The sequence below is a fragment of the Canis lupus genome, chromosome 22 (assembly GCF_048164855.1).
Source record: "Canis lupus baileyi chromosome 22, mCanLup2.hap1, whole genome shotgun sequence".
Lineage (NCBI taxonomy): Eukaryota > Metazoa > Chordata > Mammalia > Carnivora > Canidae > Canis > Canis lupus.
In genome coordinates this window covers 32,233,397-32,260,764 of record NC_132859.1, presented here as the reverse complement: position 1 = coordinate 32,260,764, position 27,368 = coordinate 32,233,397, and the positions used below count along the sequence as shown (strand labels likewise).

At 35.3% G+C, this 27,368-nt stretch overlaps 1 protein-coding gene across 10 annotated transcripts in view; it reads right to left on the bottom strand.

Annotated features, from left to right (window-relative positions):
• The window catches only part of UBE2E2 (ubiquitin conjugating enzyme E2 E2), a 471,670-nt gene that overhangs the window by 242,688 nt on the left and 201,614 nt on the right, over nucleotides 1-27,368 (bottom strand). Inside the window, exon 3 of one of the 10 annotated variants that reach the window (XM_072792948.1) lies at nucleotides 19,518-19,692. The exons of the other annotated variants lie outside the window; for them this stretch is intronic. The gene's annotated coding sequence lies outside the window, so the exon portion shown is untranslated. The remainder of the gene's footprint in view (nucleotides 1-19,517; nucleotides 19,693-27,368) is intronic. 10 annotated transcript variants of the gene reach the window in all.

The window sequence follows — 27,368 nt, the reverse complement described above, 5'->3', positions numbered from 1 at the left end:
TTTATTTACTCATGAGAGAGAGAGAGAGGCTGAGACACAGGCAGAGAGTGAAGCAGGCTCCATGCAGGGATCCCGATGTGGGACTGGATCCGGACTCCAGGGTCATGCTCTGGGCCGAAGAAGGCAGGAGCTCAACCACTGAACCATCCGGACAGGCATCCCAAAGAATTCCATTCAGTATTTAACACTACTGTTTAATTTCCCTCTTCTTCCCTGTTTTGCCTGCTGCTCCTTGTAGCTACAGTGCCACATATCCCATGTTTCCCCTTAAATCTAAGAAAGAAATACAGAGTTGGGTTCCTGGTGACAGTATGGGGGGTGGGGGGCTATGTGAGGACAACCTTCTCCCATTTCCTCTCTAGCAGGATTCCCTGCCCTATGCCATCTCTTCATATTTCATGCATAAGCTCTACAGTTGGATAAAATCCTTCTGAGAATTGGTATCCCTGACCTTCATACTCTGTAGTCCCATTTTCACGTTTCTTATTTCCTGCTTAGCTCTGCTGGAGTGCTTATGCACCAACTGTCAATGACTTCGATCTTGGGGGTCTTTAAATGGTGTAGATATTGGTTCTTCTATTACACCTTTGAGTATGCTTTCCTTTGATTCAGAATTGAATTTGCTAGTGATACTACTCTTTATTTCAAGTATATTGTAACTTTTTAAAAAATGAACAATCATGGGATTTTAAGAACTAATTTAACTGAGTTAAACAATTTAAATGAATTCCAAACACTAAGCACTAAGGTGGACATACCAAGTTTTGAAATACAACTTGGTTCTGAAGTCACTAACTACTTGAACTGAATGATATTTTCATTTTTGATAATCTTGTTCTGTGATTCACTGTGAGTCTACGGTGTTATAGCAATGTTAGTGAATAAAAAGCCTTCATGTTTCCTGCTATCCTCAGTGGTAGCACATTTTATTTAATTCTTATCCTCTAAATGAAGACTTATAGATAATCTCCCTATTGCCTGTTCTCTTTTGTTTCTATTTCCCACATTAAAAACAACCCAAAGGCTGTATTTTCAGCACACATATACAAGTTCAGGATAAGTTATGGTGTAGATAGGCACTGGATTCAAAATAGATGGTCAGATATGACTTCTTTCTAAGTAAATGTGGGAAAAAATGTAGAAAAATGAGAAAAGCTATCCAGTAGCCTAATAAATCTATAAATTTTTATGTCCATGAACAGAAAATGTCAAATGATCATAGGCCATTAGTTTTTGCAAATATCTCAGAAAAGCCAGGCTATTTTTTCATGTATAGGATCAGATTTATTTAGAAAAAAATCTCAAAGGTGACAGGTGTGTGTTGGTCATTCTTTTAGAGTCCTGCATTGCTCCACAGGCCTTCCTGCCAATACCCTGGAGAGCAAGAATTCTGGTTTATAGAGTATCTCTTGTCCTCATAAATTATACTAGTATCAGTCAGGAAGGGACAAATTACTTCTTAAAAGAAACCACACAATACCTTCCAAGTTCACTTAGAAGTACCTCCCAATACTTTGTCCTACCAGTGTGAATACAATTCAGTTTATTCTCTTTAAGATGATTTCAAAAAGTCTTGTTTCACATATGTGATTTACCTTTAGATGAAAATAAAGTTTTCTTCTGGTGTGGTGCTGGTTATGTTAACTTTTTAGATACCAGGTACCCAGTGTTTGAGGACATTGTGACCCAGAGGTGAAGGAAGATCTACACTAAAAAGGTGAGAGGCAGGGCAACTGCTGACCATAGGGCTCTCACAAACTTAGGCCGGTAGTTCCCCCATGCTGAGATCACAGATCATTCTCTCTCTTCCTACTCCTTTCCCATCCTGGAAATAATTTACTCTAACAACCCATTTTTTGAAACTATTATAACTGAGAGATTAATTTTACTTATCATTGATAACTCACCAGGATTAATAATATTAGTGTCTATAGTTTATGAAATGTCAAGATAATTGAAGTTATGCTATTATTCATAAGTACTAATACTTTAAAATCTCAGCCACTGATTTGACTGTGAGCATATGAATGGCATATTTGGAAGAGAAGTTGATATTCATATTTTAAAATGACTCCAAATTTTTTATTTTGGGAGAAAAGTATTTACTACACATAATTATTCTACACTTACTACTAATCAAGTGTTCTATAATTACTTTATGCATTTAAAAGCTTGTGCAAAGGACCACACATGAGAAGGAATGGCATAGGTTTTTCACTGAATTGCTAGATGGTCAGCCTAGAGGGTAAGAGGTAATTGGAATAAAACCTGTAAATCATAAAAGGCATTGTAATTTAAATTAAAGAGTACATACTTTACCTAAAGGCAAAGAAGAGCAGTTGAAAAGTTTTAATTTAAATAGAGTAACAGTTTCAGGTTAGAGTTTTAGGGACATACAAGCAGAATGTGCAGAATAAAATTGAAGAAAGAAAATCCAAAGTAGGAAGAACAGTTAGGATATTGCATTAATGAGTGAGAACTGACTGGATAGCGATATAAAGGTAAAGGGCAGAAGAACAAAACTAGATCATTCTCTTACACCATACACAAAGATAAACTCAAAATGGATGAAAGATCTAAATGTGAGACAAGAATCCATCAGAATCCTAGAGGAGAACACAGGCAAAAGCCTTTTGTAACTTGACCACAGTAATTTTTTGCAAGATACATCTATGAAGGCAAAGGAAATAAAAGCAAAAATGAACTACTGGGACTTAATCGGAATAAAAAGCTTCTGCACAGTATAAGAAACAGTCAACAAAACTAAAAGGCAACCTACAGAATGGGAGAGGATATTTGCAAATGACATATCAGATAAAGAGCTAGCATCCAAGATCTATAATGAACTTATTAAACTCAACATCCAAGAAACAAACAATCCAATCAGGAAATGGGCAGAAGACATGAATAGAAACTTCACCAAAGAAGACATACCCATGGCCAACAAGCATATGAGAAAATGCTCCTCATCACTTGCCATCAGGGAAATACAAATCAAAATCACCATGAGATACCACTTCACACCAGTGAGAATGGCGAAAATCAGCAAGACAGGAAACAACAAATGTTGGCAAGGATATGGAGAAGGGGGAGCCCTCTTGTACTGTTGGTGGGAATGCAAACTGGTACAGCCACTCTGGAAAACTGTGTGGAAGTTTCTCAAAGAGTTAAAAATAGAGCTACCCAACAACCCAGCAATTGCACTATTCATCCCAAAGATACAGATGCAGTAAAACACTAAGACACCTGCACCCCAATGTTCATAGCAGCAATGTCCACAATAGCCAAACTGTGGAAAGACCTTCGATGTCCTTCAACAGATGAATGGATAAAGAAGATGTGGTATATGTATACAATGGAATATTACTCAGCCATTAGAAACAACGAATAGCCACCATTTGCTCGACATGGATGGAACTGGAGGGTATTATGCTGAGTGAAGCAAGTAAATTGGAGAACAATCATCATATGGTTTCACTCATACAGGGAACATAAGAAATAGTGGTAGGGGTTATAAGGGAAAATGAGTGGGAAAAATTAGAGAGGGTGACAAAACATGAGAGACTCCTAACTCTGGGAAATGAACAAAGGGTAGTGAGGGGAGGCAGGCGAGGGGATGGGGTGACTGGGTGACAGGCACTGAGGAGGGAACTTGATGGGATGATCACTGGGTGTGATACTTAAGTTGGCAAATTGAAGGAAGGAAAGGATGGAAAGGAAGGGGGGAGAGGGGGAGAGGGGGAGGAGAAGGGAGAGGGACAGAAAGAAAGAGAGAGAGAGAGAAAGAAAAGAAAAGAAAAGAAAAGAAAAGAGAAAGAAAGAAAGAGGAAAGAAAGAAAAAAGAAAGAAAAGAAAGAAAAGAAAAAGAAAAGAAAAGAAAAGAAAAGAAAAGAAAAGAAAAGAAAAGAAAAGAAAAGAAAAGAAAAGATCGATCCGTGGCCAGGTTCCATTTTATGAAGCCCTACAGGATCTATTTCTCTGCAGCTGCAAAGGGGATTTCCCTCACCTGCACTAAAAAAGGTCTGGGTTTTCAAGCCTTGATGCTGGCATTTCGCTAGTTGGTAACCACCAATAGAAGCAGGCCTGAGAATGAAATGTTGACATGGAGAAGGGAAAAGCAGATTACTACTAAGAGACGTATGAGTTGTCAGAATAAATTACCAGCTACTTTGAAGTGGAGGAAAGCATACCATGCGGCAGCCTCCACGTTACCTCATCTGCGGAGTGGTGCATCTTTGCTTGCCTTTAAATCATTAGGCTATTTTACAGCTTGATAGAGATAGAATGTAAGCGGCAGATATCAATAAAATGCAAAGGATTCCAGGTGACAAGTGTGAAAACGAAGGTGGGGAAGAGTGAGCTGGCCTCAGTCGCCTTGTCATCCTCCAAAGCTCATCAGATAGACAAGTGAGCTATATTTGATATAGCTCCATGCAAGGAGCTTCCAGGCCTCTCTGTGAAATTCTGTGGTTTGGAAATTTAAGAGTCAGCATCGATATAGGACTTTAATCCAAAGCTGCCAAGTGAGGACTACAATTGAAGACGAATACTCTGAAGAATCAGGAGACTCGGGCTCTACTATCCAGCTGCCACTGCCACTCTTCACAAATAAAAATCATTCATTCAACAACAACAAGAAGAATGGGAGAGAAGCACAGCAAATTCTTGTAGACTTGCCCTGAGAAAGATACTAAGATTGGGGCTGCAGGTAAAAAGAGTGGTTCGGTTTCTGTGGGTTTTTCCTTTAAATATAAAAGGGATTCTAGTCAATATGCCATATGCCATAATGTTTAAAAAAAAAAAAAAAAGGTGAAGGGGTTAGAAACTCCAGAGTTTTGACATGAGCCATGAGTGGATATGCATACATTTTGGGTTTTTTTTTTTTTTTTTTTTTTTGAGGGGAATGATGTGATAAAGTTAGTTTAGGGCATATTAAATTTAAGGTATCTTCAGGACAGCGAAATGAAAATGTCCAGTAAACAGTGGAACATACCAAGTTTAAGAGGAAAGATCTAGATTAGGAGTATAGATTTAGAAGTCCAGCAAACAGGAAGATGAAATACAGGGATGTATATGAAATAACCGCTTAGTCTACAGAATAAGAAAGAAGTCAACTGACTTTTAAGAGATGAGCAGAGGAAAAAGTGAGGGGTTCTAATTTTCCCTTACCAGTAGGGAAAAAAAAAAACATTTTAAAAGGATATTAATTATAAATTTTAAAATACCTGCCCTGTTCCAGTATAGATTTCAAAACAGACTCAAAAGTCTTTAACCAACTCCTTGTTTGCTTGAATTAGTTCCTTTGATCTTTTTCTTGCTATTTATAGCAAACTATACTTTGACTTTAGTTGTAGCCATTACTTTAGTACTCTCTATCCCTGGTTTGTAAGCTATTGTTTTAGAATCGTGTTCCTTTCAATGCAAAGGAATCACTTACTTTCTATTTTATCTCCTTATTTCTGTTTCCAATTTGCTTAATTACTGGTATGTATATGCAGTGGTTATCATCCTTTTTCAGGGCAAATGTAGATTTTAGGTACACTATGTGTACTATGTGTACAAATTGGCATCTGTGGGCCAGTCTATGTACCTGTTATTTATCATTTCTTTGGGATTCTGAGTTTCTGCTACTTATTTTAAAGAAATTTGGGGACGTAATTTGCCTTAAGTTAGGAGCCTACCTATATGGGAAAATGGTCCAGTCTTTCCTAATCTCCTAAAATTTGACCATATATTCTTATGTTATAGGACTTCCTAATTAAATCATTCTGTATATTGTACCAATATGATTTACTCATAAGCAAATGAACTCATGGGCAAATAGTCTATACATCCCACCAATAAAATGAATTATTTCTAATAAAAGGACTTTAGTTTGTCATAAAAAATATTAATATATTGGCTTCAAAATTTAAAAGCACTTAACACGCTCAAAATGATATCTTATATCAGAGAAGAGAGGCACATTTCTATACTAGAAAATTAGTCCTTTGGATATTTGATACAATTTTTTAAACCAAACTAACATCATACCTTAAAAATTCTGTCTTAGATAAGTGGTTAAGGTTGTTGACATCTTGATAATGAAAGATGTCTCTAATGGTTTGTGAACTGCTTTACAGAAAGAATCTAATTAATCCTTCTCATGATGTTTGTATTAAATTGTCCTTTGAGTTCCAACTATTATTTATATATTCTGTTCCTGTTTGCAAACCACTGTTTTAGAATCATGTTATTTTCAGTGGCTTTGCTATGAAGGAATCACTTCATTTTTGATTATTGCATTCACAGAAACAATTGTTTCCTGGCTGCCCTGAGCTGTATTTTATCATTTGATGCTGTGACTCAGTGTGCCCTTAAAGTATTTCTTCTATTGGCCTGGTTTGTGGTCTCACTATTTTAGATCAACCGTGCAGCAGCTGCTTGGACAGCCTTCTGTCATCTATTTTCAATAGTGTTATATACCATCCCACATAACTTCAAGGATGATAAATCAGCTGGACTCCAGGGCTTGCACTGTAATCCTGCCTTGGCATTTAATGTTAAGTGTATCTCACAGCTGACACTGATGAAACTGCTTAAGAAATCAGATATGATCTTTAGCAGAGCCAAATCTCACTTTCATATGCAAGGTTAGGTTCTGTTTTGATCAACCCCAGAGCAAATACTATTTCAAAAAAACTGCATCATTCTTCAATGTCTAATATATCTTTTCCATTCATCAGTCCATTCTCTCATATTTTTGATTCCTAAGACACATTTACTGATTGGTATGTGAGTGGTATCTGGACCCTCAAAACAAACTGAATTTAATCAATGTATGATTTAATTCAAAAACTCTGTTCTGTCCGCATATATTGTTATTCACATCAAAATGTACAGATCTGGGGGGGAAAAGGTATAGATCTAACCTTTACATTTTTTAAAAAAAAATATTCCTAATATTGTAGTCAGTTTACCTGCCAGTCACACTGATTTCGGCCTGGCATCCTGACTAGTTTTGATAGGAACAGAGACTTGAAAATTTTTGCTAATTAAGATCTGCTTACAGGAAACTGGTACAAACACCTCAAAATGCTAAAAGGAAAGAAATTAGGTCTCTTAATGTTATTTTAATTTACAAACTATAATACAGTTAAGACACCATAATAATAATTTTAATGGCTGCTTGACTTTGGTTACTATTTAGCCAATACTTACTCATCATATTAGAAATAGTATAAGTAACAAAAACGGCTATGTTTATTTAGTGAAATCCCAAAAACTTTTTTAGTGAAATCTCAGAAACTTTTTGAAGGAGCTTCTAACCTGAAGCAAAATTATCCAATTTGAATTTTATTACATTTTATCTGTACTCTGTTGAGGTAGGGTGTATGATTACAAAAGCACAAGCTGTGAGCAAAAAGGATAAAAAGAAAATCAAGGGGATGGTTAATCTACAAATTGTAGATGCCCTGAATATCTGAGTTGACTCTATCCTTGAATGATTCCCATCCCAAGACAACATCAACACTGTTGCCAAATTAATCCATTCAGTTTCTAAGTGTTTCTCATTAGTAACTTTCTAATAGATGAGAACAGTCCATTAAGGATACTACCAGACATTTCATTAAATGATTACCTACAAAATTTTGGGTTAAAATCACAATCCAAAATTGTTATTCAACTGGTTATTTGGGAAAAACAAAACAAATTTTCTTTCCAGAGATTAAATATTCTATTCCAAACCAGATTTCCCAAATTATTCAGGTTTTATATTAATGAGGTTTGGTATATATTTCTCACGATTACTACTGAAGGTGCAAAACAGTTAAATTTTGTGGTGGAAGAGATTTGAATGGGGATCCAAAACAGTTTTAAAAAGAGAAAACTGTGCCTGGGTGGCTCAGTTGGTTAAGCATCTGCCTTTGGCTCAAGTCATGATCTCAGAGTTCTGGGATTCAACCTTGCATTGGGTTCCCTGCCTGGTGGGGAATCTGCTTCTCCCTCTCCCTCTGCTCCTCCCCCCTGCTCATTCTCTTTCTCTCTCTCTCATAGATAAAATCTTTAAAAAAAAAAAAAGAAGAGACTGAAAACTGTTACCATTTATGCCAAAAGTTTACAAGAGAGCATATCTTTTCCTTGGTTTGCTATATAGGGGTGTTCATCTGTTTGACTTCAGCCTTCCTTAAATGAAGGTGTTTTAAATTAGGGTGTCAGGATGATCCATCTTCAATCTTGACTCCTATCAATTTACCTAGCACTTTCATTTTAGTGAACCACAAGATCAAAAAAGTGTTGTGAGCCCAGAAGGTGCCATTTAACCTTTCTGGACTTTAGATACCATATCTGTAAAATGGATTAAATGCCGATTCCTCCAGACCTATCCTGGCTGGAAATGTAATGATTTCTTAAAGTATCTCAGGGAGTTCTAGTTGGATTCTGAGCAGTGTTATTCGTATCAGCATGACCTTCAAAATAATGGAGTTATTGGAGCTAATAGGAGAACTCATTATTTAAAAAGTTATATAAAGTTTGGTACAATTATACTGAAGATCTGAATGAACTATATTAGGAATTTTATTACCACACATTTACTAGCACTTAAAGATACTCTATTCTTTCTTCAAGGTCAGCCTCAACTTTGTGTCTAGGCCAAAAAGGCCTTTGTGAGCTAGGCCTTTTTGGGGAACTTACTGATTACATGTTGAGATCAAGAAGGAAAAGGATGATATTTGGGAAAGCTTTTGTCAATTACAGTAAACAGAATCCTAATTAATATTAAAAGCAAAATGAGGGAGTCAGTAGCTGTTTTAAATGTATGTTTTCCAGAGCTGCACTATATGAATGAAGATATGGCAAGAAGAACATGGTAATGAATGACCCCAAATGGAGATTATTTTTAGGGGTGAGTATATTTAGAAAACAGATAACTTTTTTTTAAAAGATTTTATTTATTTATTCATGAGAGACACAGAGAGGCAGGCGGAGACATAGGCAGAGGGAGAAGCAGGCTCCATGCAGGGAGCCCAATGTGGGACTCGATCCCAGGACCGTGGGATCATGCCCTGAGCCGAAGGCAGATGCTCAACCGCTGAGCCACCCAGGCGTCCCAGAAAACAGAACTTCTAAAGTCCTACATCATGAAATGTTTGATTGCACAGTAGAGACAAAACTGATCATAGCAATTCAGAGAAGCCATCAGCATGGATTTGACAAAGGGGTTTCCAAAAGATTTTGGAATCAAAAGATTTTGGAACTTGAGCATACCAGATTTCATATGCTGGATAGTTAGGAATTTTTCTGATAAAGGAGAAGGACGTTCCAAGTAATGGCTTAACCTCGCACAAATAAGTGGTAGCTCTGTCACTACTATAATCATTATTACTGTCAGAATTGGAAAAATTGTGAAAGAAACTGGTTGGTGTATTAGGATGAACTGATCTTTTTCAATTCACTTGGTCCAAGTTTAGTTCACTAAAATCACAGAGAATTACAAACACATTTATTTCTCTGGGTCAGAGCTGAATGCTCAGGCTACTAATTTCTCTGACATTATATGATATAAGTAATTGTTTTTAATGATTATAGTGCCCACAGAGGAATAAAAATACGTATATGATTTGATTCTTTAAGAGTTTATTCTACAAATAATAAAAATGTTCATCTAACTGGTATTATAATACCAGAACTATTCAGCCACTGCACTTGTTTTCATAGATTTATATTTTTTAATATGAGGCAGTCATATTTGAGTTTTCACATACTAAGAACAAGTGTCAAATTTAGTTTTGACACATAGTACTTTTGGAAGGAGGCTAATCAGTGCATTTTAGTCAAGTATTTTAAACACTCAGATTCAGAAGTAGGATTTTTATTTTGAAATAAGTATTTTCCTATGTAGATAAAAAGAATTTATATCTTGGATTTTCAGGTCAATTTTCATAGATTCTGAACTATTGTCAGACCCTATTATTTTTATATTTGAATCAGAAAATACAATTCTTATTAGTAATGATTGTATTGCCAGACCTTCTGATCAGTTACAATTTACCCAAGTTGTTAAATCAGAAAGCTTTGTACTTGCTTTCTGAAGAATATCTATGAAGGATGATGAAAAAGTAATCCACTTGAGGTTAATATCTATAAAAACTTTTTGGGTTGGGGTAGGGTTAAAATGAAGTGAAGTATAAGACATTTGTATGTAGATAACTCTAGAAGAGCTTTTAATTGTGGGGAGATTTAAACCTAGTGTTCACAATGGTTTAAGTAGATTATGGTTATAGATTACTCTGGGTGCAAGTCAGAAATTCTAACAGGCTATGAGATCATCTTCACATAAGGTTCAAGGTACTATTTCGTTCTTTTTATTTATTCTTTAATTCTTTCTAAAAGGTGAACTGGATTAGATTTTTATCACATTTCAGATAAATCCACTTTCAACCTCTGCAAAATCTTTTTTATGGTGTCTATAAAAAACAATCTTTGTGCACTTCCTGTATCCATTATGTATTGTGATTGTGGTTTCCTTCTTTAACCATAGGATACAATTTTCTCATATTTTTTTCTTGTCCTCACCTCATTAAAATTTTTTTAAGAGAAATGACCAGCAGAAAAAATTGTCAAGTACCTGGCAATTTGAAAATTGTACAAAGCTAGTCTGTTATCAATGGCTTATATTTCTTCTTTCTTTACCATCCCTAATTATTTGTGTTTGCTCTTGCTGTTAGGTATATTGTTTTAAGCACTCAGCTGTTGTAGTGGTATGAAGTACCTGATAGTCTATTGAAAATAAACTAAGATATATTACAGTTGTGGCATAAGTTCCAGTCTTTGTTATTTTTTAATTCCTTTAGACTTTTTAAAGGGCCTGTCAAACTGCTCAATGGAAATTAGACTTTTTTCCTCTAATGTTACTAGTAGGGTCACATCGAGAATTATTCCACAATACTCCTCATACTTTTTAAATTAAAAAAGTCAATTATTTCAGACCCATTAAAGATAAGAAGTGAAGGGTTTTAGAAGTGGAAAAACCCTGTGGAACTTTTCCTTTAAAAATATATATATATTTTTTAAAAATCAAATGCATTTAATTCCCACCTTCCTTCCTTTATTCAACAGACTAGGGAGTACACACAAATTATCAAATGTTCCTTTTGAAATGAAAGCTAAATCATGTCACTACTCTGTTCAAAACTCTCTAGTGACTTCTCATTTCACATAAGCTAAAGTTTACATTGGCTTTTAGGATTCAACATGACCTAAACCCTTGTTTCCTCTCTGATCTCATCTCCTTGCACTCTCCCCATGGCTCACTCTGCTCAGTCACATTGGTCTCCCACTGATTCTTCTAACATGCCAAGAAAGTTCTTTTCTGCCTGAGATACCTTTCTACCAGAGAAATTAAATTAGCACAGCTTGCTCCCTCATTATTTTCAAGTCTTTTCACAAATGTAAACTTATCAGAGAGGTCTTCCCTGATCACCTATCTGAAATCAAAACCTCATCACCACCACCTATAAGTACTACCTACCTATCTCTGCCCCCTTCCCAGTTTTACTTTGCTCCAAAGCATGTATTACCTTGACATACAATATAATTTATTTCTTCACTTTTTTCTTCCTCCACAAGACTATAAACTCCATGCTGACAGTGTTTTGTTTTTTCTTGTTTGTTCATTATCATATTTCCAGCACCTAAAACAATTCCTGGCACACATGAGGTATTCAACACATTTGTTTAATGACCAAAAACAGACTTAATAAATAAGGCTCTCTCTCTCTATTCTGCTTTGTACCAATATTCCATTTTCTAGTTTCTAAAGTGATTTATACCATTTACTCACATATGTAACCTGACCTTAATTGAAAAAATTCAAAATAACTTCATGACAAAAACATTTAAAAATCTGACCCTGGCTTTGGTTTGCTTTTAAAAATCAGTGTAATACCTAAGTAGGTTGGAACTACAAGGATGGAAAGGATTATCATGCAAAAATTAATTTTTTAATGTTTTTAATTAATTTTTTAAAAAGCAGGAATAGCTATATTAATATCAGATAAAGGAGAATTCAAAGCAAGAAAGTTACTAGACACAAACAAGGATACTACATAATGATAAAAGAATCACTCCATCAGGTAGATATAATCCTAAATGTGAATGCACCAAACAAGAAAATCTTAAATACATCAAGCAAAAACTAATAGAATTGAAAGAAGAAACAGATCAATCCACAATTACAGTTGGAACTTCAATATCCCACTGTCAGTAACTGAGAGAACTATGAGAAAATCCGGAAGGCAGAGAAGAAATGTACAAATCATCAATTATCAGGATAACTTACATACATAGATCACCCCACCCAACAACAGTAAACTGCACAGTCTTGAAAAGAATGGAAGAAGGAAGAAGTAAAACTCTGAATATCTGCAGATGACATACTATATACATAAAACCCTAGAGACTCCATCAAAAAACTACTAAAACTGATAAATGAATTCAGTAAAGTCACAGAATACAAAATCAATGTACAGAAATCTGCTGCATTCCTATACACTAATAATGAAGGAGTAGAAAGTGAAATTAGGAAAACAGTCCCATTTACAACTACATCAAAAACAATAAACTATCTAGATATAAACTTAACCAAAGCGGTATAAGACCTGTACTCTGAAAACTATAAAACACTGATGAGAGAAATTAAAGATGATGCAAAGAAATGGAAAGACATTCCATGCTCATAGGTTGGAAGAACAAATATTGTCAAAATATCTATACTATCCAAAGCATTCCACACATTTAATGCAATCCATATCAGAATACCAACAGCATTTTTCACAGAACTAGAACAAACAATCCTAAAATGTGTATGGACCCACAAAAGACACTAAAGAGCCAAAGCAATCTTGAAAAAGAAAAAAAAAAAACTAGAAGTATCACAATTAGAGACTTCAAGTTGTATCACAAAGCAGTAGTAATTAAAACAGTATGGTACTGGCATAAAAAAAGACAAAAAGATTGGGGCACATGGGTGGCTCAGTTGGTTAAATGTCTGTCTTTGGCTCAGGTCATGATCCCAGGGTCCTGGGATGGAGCCCCACATCAGGCTCCCTGATCAGTAGGCAGCCTGCCCCTCCTCCCTCATGCACCCGTGCATGTACTCTCTCTCTACCCCATCCTTCTTGCTCTCAAATAAATAAACAAAATCTTAAAAAAAAAAAAAAAAAAAAAAAAAAAAAAGACACAAAGAGCAATGGAATTGAATAGAAAACCCAGAAATAAAATCACAATCATATGGTCAGTTACTCTTCAACGAAGTAGGAAAGAATATACAATGGGAAAACGTCTCAACAAATGGTGTTGGGAAAACTGGACAGCTATATGCAAAAGAACAGATCACTTACTTTCACCATACACAAAAACAAACTCCATGAACTGAAGACCTAAATGTTAAGAGCTAAAATCATAAAAATCCTAGAAGAGAACACAGGCAGTAATGTCTCTGACATCGGCCATCACAACATTTTATTAGATGTGTCTCCAGAGGCAAGAGAAATAAAACCAAAAACAAACTATTAGGACCACTTCAAAAACAAAGTTTCTGCATAGTGAAGGAAACAATCAACAGAACTATACGGCAACCTGCTGAATAGGAGAAGATACTTACAAATGATGTATCTGATAAAGGGTTAGTATCCAAAACATGTAAAGAATTTTTCAACTCAACACAGAAAAAAACAAATAATCCAATTTAAAAATGGGCAGAAGGGATCCCTGGGTGGCTCAGTGGTTTGGCGCCTGCCTTTGGCCCAGGGCGTGATCCTGAGGTCCCGGGATCAAGTCCCACGTCGGGCTCCCTGCATGGGGCCTGCTTCTCCCTCTGCCTGTGTCTCTGCCTCTCTTTCTTTGTGTCTCCCATGAATAAATAAATAAAATCTTTAAAAAAAATTGGCAGAAGATATGAACAGACATCTCCCCAAAATAGACATATAGATGGTCAACAGATACATGAAAAGATGTTCTACATCACCCAACATCAGGGAAATGCAAATCAAAAGCACAATGAAGTATCACCTCATACCTGTTAGAATGGCTAAAATCAAAAACACAAGAAACAGTAAGTGTTGGTAAGGATATAGAAAAAAAGGAACCCTCTTGCACTGTTGGTGGGAATACAAACTGATACAGCCACTGTGGAAAACAGTATGGAAATTCCTCAAAAAATTAAAAATAGAACTACTTTATGATTCAGTAATCACACTACTGGATATTTACCCCCAAATGCAAAATCATTAATTAAAGGGACATATGCATCCCTATGTTTATAGCAGCATTATTTACAATAGCCAAATTATGGAAATAGCCAAGGGTCCATCAACTGATAAATGGATAAAGAAGATGTGGGAGGTGTGTTATGTGCACACATATATGCATACACATACCATGGATTATTCAGCCATAAAAAGGAATGAAATCTTTCCATTTGCAACATGGACAGGGCTAGAGCATACAGGGCAAAGCAAAATCAGTCAGTCAGAGAAGGACAAACACCATATGATCTCACTTATATGTGGAATTTAAGAAACAAAACAAATGAGCAAAGGGGTAAAAAAGGAGAGACAAACCAAGAAACAGACTCTTACCTACAGAGAAGAAATTGATGGTTACCAGAGGGAAACTGGGTAGGGGATGGGTGAAATAGTTGACAGGGATTAAAGAGTACACTTATGATGAAAAAAATAAAAAAAGAGCCCATAGAATGGTCATCAATGTAGACCACAGACTGAACCATACAACAAACTTCAAAAAATTTTAAACACTGAAACCATAAAGTATATTCTCCACCACAATGTAATAAAACTAAAAACAAAAGGAAACTCTCCAAACATTTATAAATCAAGTGATATACTTATAAATAAACCACCTGTGAAACAGGCAGTCTCAAAGTTAATAAAGAAAAATACACAAAACTAAATGAAAATATACCATACCAAAATGTGTGTCATGGGGCATAACTCCCTATCCCTTACTTGTGAGCCCTACATAGTGAATTCCTTCCAAAGATTACAGCATAGGTGGAAGTAGAGTGCAACTTCACAGCGGAGAAACCTGGCAAACACTACCTATGTCACATGATCAAACTGAATATCAGTGATAAGTCAGGCTGATCACATGCACCCTTGATGTAGTATAATGAAATGTCACTTTACCTCAGTAGTCTTTCCTGACAGAAAACCCATAAGCCTATTTTGAGCATTTTTAAAAAATGAAAAAAAAAAAATCAGACAAATCCCAGTTGAGAAACACTCCACAAAATATTTGACCAGCACTCCTTGCAACTGTCAAAGTCTTCAAAACAAAGAGAGTCTGAGGAACTGTTACAGTCTAGAAAAGTCTAAGGAGACGTGATGAATGAAAGTAATATGATATACGGGATCAGATTCCGGAACAGAAAAAAAAAGAATGTTAAACAAAAATGAAAGAAAAAGAAAATGTGGACTCGATAATGATGCATCAATATTGGTTTATTGGTTGTTACAAATGTATCATACTAGAATAAAAATTTTAATTTGAAATATAACACGCCTTTCTCCTGCCAAATGTTGGGGACCTAAGCCTAGGCAAAGAATTCTTAGCACCAAAAGCATAATCCATTAAAGGCAAAATTGATAAGCATATCCTCATCAAAATTGAAAACTTTTATTCTATGAATTATGCAGAAAATGATATGATTGGAAAAAATATTTGAAAATCAATATCCAACGAAAGACCCTGTATCTGGGATATATAAAGCACTTCCACAACTGAATACCAGACAAACAACTCAATTAGAAAATGGGCAAAATCATAACGAGACACTTCACCAAAGAGAATGTACAGATGGCAAATAAACACATGAAAAGATGTTCAACTTCATTAGCAAAATGAAATGCAAATTATACCCATCATATATACCTACCTATCAGAATGGATAAAAGAAAAAACAGTGACAAGATCAAATGCTGGTGATGATGCAGTGCAACTGGATACATAGCTAGTGGAAATGTAAAATGGTACAGCCACTCTAGAAAGAAGTTTGGCAGCTTATTATAAAACTGAACATGCACTTACCATAATACCTAACTCTTGAGCATACAAACCTGATAAATGAAATAAAGCACTAAGCAATAAAGGCGGCAAACTATTAATACATACAAGTATTTAGATCTTAAAGGAATTATTATGCTGAGTAAAAAACAGCCAATCTCAAAAGGTAATATACTGTATAATTTCATTTATATAACATCCTTGAAATAACAAAATGATAATGGCTGCAGCTTATGAGAGATTCTTACAATGACAAACAATTCCATATTTTTACTGTGATGTTTACACATGTGCCAAAACTTAATAGAACTAAATACACACCCAAATAAGTGCATATTAAATTTATGAAGCCTAGATATAATTGGTGGGTTTATCAATGTCATAATTGTGATAAAACTGCTCTGTAGTTATGCAAGATGTTACAAAGGGGGAAATCTGAGTGAAGGGTTCAAGGAATCTCTGTATTTTTTTCCTATGGCTGCATTTGAATCTATAATTATCAGAAACTAGAAAGTTTAATTTAAAAAGCCAATAATGAAATAGAAAGGCACATATTTAAAGGATTGTTAATTTCTTTCATAATAAGTCTGTGTTAAGGATTGAAAGAGAGCTTTAGCACAGTGACTGGCAAAAAGGAACCAATAAATGTTAACCAGTTCTATCATTATTATTTCAAAAAACTAAAGAGACAACACTTTTCCTTTAAATAGATATTATTTATTTAAACAGGTTTTGAAAGGACTTTTTAATTGCACTGATTTTTTCTTTTTTCATTCTTAACAAACCAAAATCATTAAGATGTTTAATGCTTGTGTACAATACCCAAGTATCAAAGAATAAAGTGGATATGAAAAAAAGTTTTTAAAATACCATCTAAACATATTTGCCATTTCCTCATATTAACATGTTCTACTTTGAAAATCACAAGTAAATATTAACCAGATTACATGGTGACCAGTCGACCTATCAATTATATGAATAAACTGCTAGGTGTTACAGAAATCATAAAAAGACAATTAGAAATAAGTGATATAACAATGCTGTTCTAAACTTTTTCAGCAACAGTAAATCCTTCCTTGTCTTATGTTTTCTTATTGAGGAAGAATAAATTAGTTCTTTGTGCAAAACTATGCAACCTTGTTTATGTTTTCTGAGGCTAGGATGTTAATTTGGTCCGATCTTAGAAGCAGCTATGTAAAAAGATGCAGCTGAATAGTTCAGAACATTTTAGAATCCTAAATCATGTATCCCATTTCTAGTCCAACCGTGATGCATACACGGACAATGATGGACAATGAAAGGTCATCTGGATTCTCTCCAGATGTGCAGGGAAGGTACTCTGCCTTATCCAAATTCAGAAGGCTCAATTAGGAGACACTCAAATCCCAATTCCTTGTAATCTGTACACTATTCAATATATAATAAGGACTACAGGGCTGTATCTACATAATCTTTCATGTACTTATTATGTATCAAAGTTTTCAAGAAAGACCATTACCACCTACCCCTATAGGATAAAGTTATCCTAGCCAGCAACATAGGGTAAATTTACTTTTGATGATTCCTTATTTTCAGTGTTTAATTATACACATTAAGGAAAAAAGGTCTTTCAAAATCCTGTTACTAAAAGTCTACTACAAGCCCTATGAGACAAACAAGCTCGTGTAACAAAAAATATGATATTCAGAGCTATAAAAGGAGGGTATTAAGTTCAGCTCTGAAGTATATCTTTACGGACTAAATGTGTTTATCAACACTTTGGGTATGAAAATCATTTCTGACTCCTGAATAAATATAGGAGACAGTCCCCATTCTAGTTAAGCTGGGGAAAGGTGGGCTTCTACAGTATTTCATTCCACACCTATTACATTAGAGTTTATAGAGTAGTGCCATGGAAATATAAATATTTAACAAGATACCTGGGTGTTTTTATGCATGATTAAGATTAAGATCAGCTGCTCACTTATACGTTATCACTTAATGCAGAAGCAAGATGCTTTATAATAATTTTTATTCTTGCCAAATAAGGAATCTCTCTCATTTTTCTAGGGTGATAGAGCTTTGAGATTGACAAAATATATTAGGAGGGGTGAGTACAAATTGCATCAACACCACAAATAAAGTTATGAGCATCTCCTGGAACACTTCTTGCTACCAATGCCCCATTTAAGGCAAGGGCATCTAAGAGCAGGCCAGAAGGGACCTGCAGACATGATCACAGCTGAGCCTTGATGGAAGTCTTCCTAGTTGTCAGTAAAGCCAACTGTGCTACCCTATAGCATCTGTGCCAACAGAAGCAAGCTGTCTGAGCCACTGGATCCAATTAGTTGTTGTTGTCTAATTAGCTTGCATACCAAAGGAAACAACATTGAGAAAATTCAACAATCTCTCATCAAAGCCTAATATTTAAATTCCTTGCATCAACTCATCTAAAGCCATTTGGCAGTGAATCTGCCCTTTTGCCCGCCTACATACCAATTTTCTGCCTACTATTCTGTCTCGTACTTTGGCAAAATATAAGCACTACATTTGCTTTTAATGGTTTTTAACAAATGCAAAGCAAACTACAAAAAAGAAAATATGCAATTCCACCCCCCAAAGCAACTGGTAAAATGCATCCACCATTTATTCAATGGACATTTCTTGATGCCCAATCTGAGGAGCCATACTCATGTTTGTGGCATAAATATGTGTCTACCTGGTCCGACTTTTCAATCTAATATTAAAATTCTGACTTTTAGGGATCCCTAGGTGGCTCTGGTTTAGTGCCTGGCTTCGGCCAGGGTGTGATCCTGGAGTCCCAGGATCGAGTCCCAGGATCAAATTCCACATCAGGCTCCCTGCATGGACCCTGCTTCTCCCTCTGCCTGTGTATCTCTCTCTGTGTGTCTCTCATGAATAAATAAAATCAATTTAAAAAAAAAAAAAAAAGAAGAAGAAATTCTGACTTTTAACTATAACTAGAATTTCCTATTATCAGATATAAAATTCATTTATTTATGAATTCCTACCTTAGTTTTCGTATCATTACATGCTAAAATGTTAATCAAGAGTTATTATTTTGTTATTTCTCAAAAGTAACCAATATTTGCTACTAGCAAATATGATGCTATAAGCAAATATGATGGATAAGAGGGCAATAGCACTAAGTATGAATGTCTTATTCAATTTAAAGAACACATGTGGAAAAAAGACTGAGACCAAGACATGTCAGTTAAATGACAGGAGTCTATGTTATAGACTCGAAGAAACAGAGATAGAAGATACTTTTAGAAATTAATAAATCTCATCTTTTTTGTTTCAAAAATTATAAAATTTGCCTGTCAAGATTAGTGGCATGCTTCATTTTTCTTTTCTTTTCTATTGTAACAAATTTTCTGAACTGTTGCGTTACTTTTTACATTAGATCTTTTCTTTTGCAAAAAAAAAAAAAAAAAAAAAAAAAAACCCACCTTGGGCAGCCACAGTGGCTCAGTGGTTTAGCGCCCCGCCTTCAGCCCTGGGTGTGATCCTAGAGTCCTGGGATCAAGTCCCACATCGGGCTCCCTGAGTAGAGCCTGCAGAATTCTCCCTCTGCCTGTGTCTCTGCCTCTCTCTCTGTGTCTCTCATGAGTAAACAAATAAAATCTTTAAAAAAAAACAAAACACCTTATCTCAGTATGTATATTATAACCACTGTTTCATGTTTATGGTAATGAGTATGAAATGAGTTAATTATTATATACAGTAATCACCGTTAAATAAGAAATGTGCATATCCAATCATCCTAAAACTAAGATTAAAAGAAATATGGAATGACATTTCATGAAATCAAACCTGAAACACTTCATTTTCACAAGCTCACAGACCACACCAACTCCTATGACACAGAAGTTTTATCTGAACTAGGGCGCCTGGGTGGCTCAGTTGATTACGTATCTGCCTTCAGCTCAGGTCGTGATCTCAGGGTCCTGGGATCCAGCCCTGGAGGGGGTGTCCCTGATAAGCAGGGAGTCTCCTTCCCCCTCTCCCTCTGTTTCTCCCCTTTCCCTGCCTGTTCTATCTCAAATGAATAAATAAAATCTTAAAAAAAAAAAGTTTCATCTGAAGGTTACAACACTTTTTTTCAGACCTGTATAAGGTTTCACTGGTCTATAACATTTTGTACAGTCTTCCCAAGGTTGATACAATGAAACAAAACTAAAGTTTTGGCTTATTTCATCATCAGAATACATCTTAATTTAGGTCCTCACTCGGTTTTCACAACTTCAGCAAGACTGACTATCTACAGCACGGTCCCCAACCCACAATTCTACGTGATGTCCACTCAATTCTATAAAATTTTGCTTGCTCAGGTATTCTCTAAAAATTGTTTTTCTGTATGCATGGCCAAGAGACAATAAGCGTTTCACTAGGCACTTGTATTTGTCTTGCTAAGAGGAAAAAAGAAGGTGAATGAAGTCATATAACCTTCATTGTCTCAAAGAATAGAAAAGGCAATTTGAGAATAACTTCTTGACTGATAGTCTCCGATACAAATCACAATCACAAATAAACCTGGCTGTAAACACAATAAGCTATCTTATTTGTATTGGCCTTTACAAGCCCAGTTAGAAAGCTACTTAAAGTTTCTCATTAGTGAAATGGAGTGGATAGTGGTAGTGGGAAAGCAGTAGTAGTATATAAGATTTTGTATTGTAGATTAAACTTTATGTGTCATTTTGAGACTTTCAGAAAATTTCTGATGCCCATAACTATATACAACCTCCAAGATACCTGACATTAATTGTAACCTTTGTCTCAATAATTACTATTCCTAGTAAGATTAAGTCATTTAGAAAAATCAAAGGAGAAAAACATCTTAAATGTTCCTCTTTTAACCCAAACAACTCAAAAACAAAAATCTCAGCAGCTGCTCAAAGGGATAGTCTCAAAAAAGAAAACAAAGACAGAAAAAGCACTGAAATCGGCGTCCTTCTCGTTTTAGATTAGTTTACAAAACATATATATGTATAAAAAGTAAAAATCAGTTTTTACATTAGGGAATTTCCAAGAACCAAATGAAGTCCCTCGCCACCTAAACATGAGTTAAGAAAGGTGTCAGGTCAGCCCCGGTGGTGCAGCGGTTTAGCGCTGCCTGCAGCCTGGGGTGTGATCCTGGAGACCCGGGATCGAGTCCCACGTTGGGCTCCCTGCATGGAGCCTGCTTCTCCCTCTGCCTGTGTCTCTGCCTCTCTCTCTGTCTCTCTCAATCAATCTTTAAAAAAAAAGAAAAAAAGAAAAAAAAAAGAAAGAAAAGAAAAGAAAGAAAAGGTGTCAAATTTAAGATACTTATTGTTTCCCCACTCCAACTTATATCAGTCTTCCCCTCTCCTAAATTTCCATAAAGCTTTATATGAAATAGCCTAATGCTTAAACTCAGTCTGATATTTATACAGTTGTTCACAGTAGAACATATAGGTTGTCGTCCAAATCTGGACATTTGAAAGTGAAAGGGGATTCTATTAATAATTATGTCACAACAAGAGGCATAAAACAAGACATATGGGCTTCCTAGTTATTCTCATCATTCCTTCCCCCCATCACTGGACTCAAGCCTCAATGATTTGGAGTGGGGGACTGGAAATTCATTATTATATGTATCAGAGCAGCATATTATCATGCATAAACTAAGCATTTAAGTCTTACGTGCTGGAAAATGAACACTCAAGAGTGCTTTTACTGCTGGTCTGGGAAGCACCAATAAGTTTAACATTCAGACACCTTTGGATAAAAGCTAAATTTTTAGTCTATTGCTTTGGACTTAAAAATCCAAGAAAAGAAAGAGAATGGAAATTACTTGGGCCATCCTGTTAAATGTATCTTAATGTTCTCTATATAATATTAAACGACCTAAATGTCTTCAAATTCTAACCTCTTAAAATGTTAATAGGTAACACTTAAAATCTTAAAATCTTAATAAGTATCACTATTTAAAAAAAAAAAAAGCTGCTGAAAATATAGTATACTCCTAGCAGCTGAATAATCTAGAGAATTTATCTACTTCCTCAAGCCCAGACTGATAAATAAGTTGTACAAATTGGATATTTTAATTTGCTTTTCAGTATTTTTTGCTTTCCAACATATTATTGTTTCATGCATATTTATTATATAAAATACACACTTTATTATTAAATCTAAATCCCTGTCCCCCTAAAAAAGAAAATAAAGGATAGCACTATTGTGTGGCTAATTCAATCGAGTAAAAGTATTCTAGTATTTGTATTCTCAGTGAAGAAAATGACTACGGTCCTGCCTCAAAACTGCTAAAGTGTGCCTGATACTAATATTGTGGTCTGCTTCCCATTAACTTTGTATCAACCGAGATGTAGTTTTTCATTAGGACTAGTCCTGGGTGGTGACAGAAGCAACTGATGCTGCTAAAATATTTATAGTTTTATTTCAATTCCACCCTGGTTTGTTGAATAGACATAAAACTACAGTCTTTATCATATATGCCATTTCTTGTAATTCACAACTGAGCCCAATTCCACTATTCATTATACAACACAAAGCTTAACAAAACAAAATAGCATAAAGAAAATAATTGGAATCCATTTAGGTCTTTTTCTTAAATACTTTTCCCAAATGAAAAGTGTGAGAAAACCTTAAGGAAATATTTCTTAACTACTTTTCTTTCCTGTAATTTTAGTCAATTGTAGATAAGTCATCATTATCTGTGATAATGGGAGGCAGAAATAATAGGGATTAACTATTTTCATCCTTCTTCATACCTAAAATTTAAGGAATCTACTAACAAGCAACAAAAATGAAAGATGTGAACTTCATTTCCTATCCCACTTTCTGATATTACAGCTAATGAACAGTGAAATAGTCAGAAGTGGCTGCCATAAGGAAAGGAGAAAAGCACTGAAAACACAGGAACCGGACCCTAACCAGACTTTCTAGAAATATCCAGCTTTAAACTTCTTCCTAATTTGGAAGGAAGTTTAGACTTTTTTAAATTCACTTATGGGACAGTCAGGAGTAGGGCCAAGATTTTTATTTTTAAACAAATACAAATATGACAGACCTCAAGCAACAAAACTTTATTTTTGTAAAAAAATTAAATGTACTGAACCATAAAAATGTATTGAACCAAACTTTTTGTTTTTAATAAAACCACAGATTCAACTAATGCAACATTACAGTGAAACTATTCTATCTAGGTCCCAAATAACTGTAAGTGATGAAATGGAACAGAAATAAAATGACCCAGCACCAACTGAAGATTCCAGAATATTTATACAGCAAAAACCAACAAAACATCAGGTAGTAAGTAGTCAAATATTTACCATTGCACAGTTACTCCAGGATCAGAGAGTACATACTGGTTGGCTTTATATAGCTTACCACATATCAAGCCTGTAGCATTTACCCACCCATTTATTTTTAAAATATTTACTAAGCTCCAATATGGTTCATTCAAGGCCCTGGAGAAGTGAAAAGGCATACCACAATTTTTGCCTTCAAGAAGCTCAATCATGTTATCAACAAATATGAGTACAAGTGAGGCATTACAAAAGTACTATTAAGAAAGAACAAGGGGGGGATCCCTGGGTGGCGCAGCGGTTTAGCGCCGCCTTTGGCCCAGGGCGCGATCCTGGAGACCCGGGATCGAATCCCACGTCGGGCTCCCGGTGCATGGAGCCTGCTTCTCCCTCTGCTTGTGTTTCTGCCTCTCTCTCTCTCTCTGTGACTATCATAAGTAAATAAAAATTTAAAAAAAAAAAAAAGAAAGAAAGAAAGAAAGAACAAGGGGATTCCTGGGTGGCTCAGTGGTTTAGCGCCACCTTCAGCCCAGGGCCTGATCCTGGAGACCCAGGATTGAGTCCCACGTCGGGCTCCCTGCATGGAGCCTGATTCTCTCTCTGCTTGTGTCTCTGCCTCTCTCTCTCTGTGTCTCTCATGAATAAATAAATAAAATATTTAAAAAAAAAGAATAAAGGATTTTTGTCTTCTCTGAAAAAAAGACAGGCTCGACAGAGGTGATATTTAAGCTAAAACTGAGAGGAAGACAGGAGTTCACTAAAAGGCAGAAGAAAAAAAAATAAGAAAAAAATAAGAAAAAAAAAGGCAGAAGAAAGGAATGCTGGCATTCAGAATTTAACTTAAATTCTTTACATTTGTGCTAGCTTTGGAGTCATGCCAAATGACACAAAGTAATCCTTTTAAATTTTCTAAAATAAAAATTGTCTAGACATCTGCATTCCCTGGAAGAAACAAGATAATAAATACTACCATGACTGGCTGGTGACATGCAAAGAAATGGTTAACTATAGGCACAAATTATTAGGGTCATAAAATTTAGGCCAGTTACTTTAAACTCCAAATCTCAGTTTCTCCATCTACAAAATGGAAATAATATGAGTTGCCTAACCTACCTTCATAAGGAGGCTATGAGGATCAAATATAATATCAGAAAGCTTCTTTTACTATAACAAAAATAAAGAAGTAAATCATAATTTCTTATGATCTAATTAATCTTGATGTTAATTTCTGATTCATGGTTTCAAAATATTTAAGTGAGATATAAAGATAAGATTTTATGTATTTATATTAATACTAACAGTTATTTTAGCTTTACTGAAACATAAATGTTGAGAAAGGAGAAGAAATGCCTTCTACTACAAAAAAATACAAAATTCACAGGTTTCTATGGCTTAGTTAAGCCTAAAATCAAGTTATTTGATAAAAATGCTGAATTAATACTAAACTAATTACAATATTAATATTTTATATTTAATATAATTATTAAATAAACTGAATAAAATTTAATATTTATATTAATATTGAAATATTTAAATGTAATATTTACTATTACAATATTAAATTATTAAATTATATAGTATTTCTAAAGCTTTCTGAAAAAAGGAGACTATAAATTGCTTCATGGATTTTTGGAACTATTATCATTTTGTTCTTATCTTTATAGTTATATATATATGTAATCTTAAATTCTAAGGCTTAGACAGTTACATAATCTCTAAGGACTTCAATTACTTCACCAAAATTGGTAGGGCAGGACTAAGTAAAATCTAAGGTTCAAACCATCTCTAAAATTCTAATAAGAAGCATTACTGAACACATACAGAAAGGTAGTTAGAGTCCTACAAACTAAGATAAAAAGCCTACACTGTTTTCCACAAAACACTAAAAAGAATACTTTGTGATTATTCCTCACTATTAATGAAGTCTCAGAGTGATTTCCCAGTCTAAAAAGCAGCATTCTGGTTGGGGAAAATTACAGAGGTTATAACAGCTTCCAGTTTTACCAATCTCTAACTATAGAGCTTAGTTAAAACTAATCACTACAAGAATGCTAACCCAACATAAATACATTTAGAGTTTTATAAAGCTTTCAAGATATCTTGCTGGCCCTTTCAACTAACTGAATAAGATAAAAAAAAATTGCAGCCCAGATGGTGGCATTTACATCAAATAAATACCCATGAAAGAGATGTGCTGTAAGTTCATTATGAAAAATTCCAGCTTCCAAAAAAATGAAGAGACTTAGCTTACATAATTAGTCCATTAAATATTCCAAAAATAGCTTCACTTATTGAAATAAAACTTTATTAACATTCTTCTCTAATCATTTATCTTTAAATGTTTTCTTCTGTTTTGTGTGTAGGTGCAAAAAAGAGAGCTATTAAATCAAATGAGGAATAATTTCAATCATTTTAACAAAGGGTTTTAAATTTTTTCAATACTTGAATATGTCAAAAAATAACATCAGCACTAATGGTAATCATTTCTATGGCCTAAATTCCCTGAAGAGTTGTATGTCATTCCAATTCTGTGTCTGTCTCACTACCCTACCCTTGAAGATGGTGCTTTAAACACCATTCAAGAGGTAAGATCTTCTAAATGGCTGTATGAGAAGCTCAAAGAACTCCCTTACCCTATCCCAACATTAACTGAACTTGCAAAAATTAGTAGAGACCGTGATTCACACTCTCTCGAGACTGATCAAAGGGCTTGCAACAAACTGCAAAGCATTATTAAACAAAATCTATAGATACTTGGTAATAACAATGGGAGGAGGCCATGGCATTCCAGCTACAGCTTACATGTACTGCACCCCACCCCCACAATTCTGTGTTATAGAAGAGCTGTTCTAGTAGGTTCCTCAGTGGAGTAGCAGTTCACATCTCCCACAGATACCTAGAGTGGAAGAACTAGAGGATTTGACACAGCTGGTAAACATCAGCAGATATCATTTTCCATAGCACTAAGCTGCAGAAGACCCATGTCAAGGTGGTAGCAGTGAGGAAGCACCCATTTTGCTATTCTGAAATCCTATCACTATACCTAACTACGGATAATCTATGCTAGGTGGCAGGATCACTTTCCAGCCTCTTCACAAACACATAAACACCTTCTGCTCCACAGGAAAGATACAGGTGGACAGTTGGTAAAGAGAAGTTCCTCACCACCCTCCAGCTCCTGAATCACAGTACAAAAGTTAAGCCTAAAAGAGGGTCTAAACAAGCCTCAAAGACCAACAGCACCATATCTGGCCCAAAGAGCTAGAGTTTGTTTGGATCAGAATGTGGAGAAATGTATGCCCCAGAACATTACTGAAAACAAAAGAGCAATCAACTGATGTTAAGGGTTAACTTGTTTCCTCCAAAAAAGTTTAAGTCCTAACCAACACCCATTTGTGAATGTGACCTCATTTGGAAATAGGGTCTTTGCAGAGGTAATCAAGTTAAAGATAAGATCATCAGAGTGGACCCTAATCCAATATAACTGGTATCCTTATAAGGAGAGAAATTTGTACACACACACACACACACACACACACACACACACGAGAACATCATGTGAAAACACAGACACATGAGAGAAGATGGAGACAGAGCTTCAGTGATGCCTTTACAAGTCATGGAATGCCAATGATTGCTGGCAAACACCAGAAACTAGCAGGAGCAAGAAGGATTTTCCCTCTTCATGCCCTGTTTCAGAGGGAGCACGGCCTATCTGATACTTTGATTTTGGACTTCTTGCCTTCAGAACTGTAAGACAATAACTTCATTTGTCTTAAACCACCCAGTTTGTGGTAATTTGTTATAGGAACCCAAGGAAACTAATCACAGCTAGGAATTAGTGAAGGCCAGCAACTGGGTGTGACACTGATAGACACAGGATAGTGAGAAGCTTAACAGGAAAAGTGGTGGGGAGGTGAGGGAGAGCTGAAGAGAACACAGCTAAAACCACAATAATGCCTGGTAGTTCTGAAACACTATACACATGTCCAAGGCTGTGCCTTCTGAGGAAAA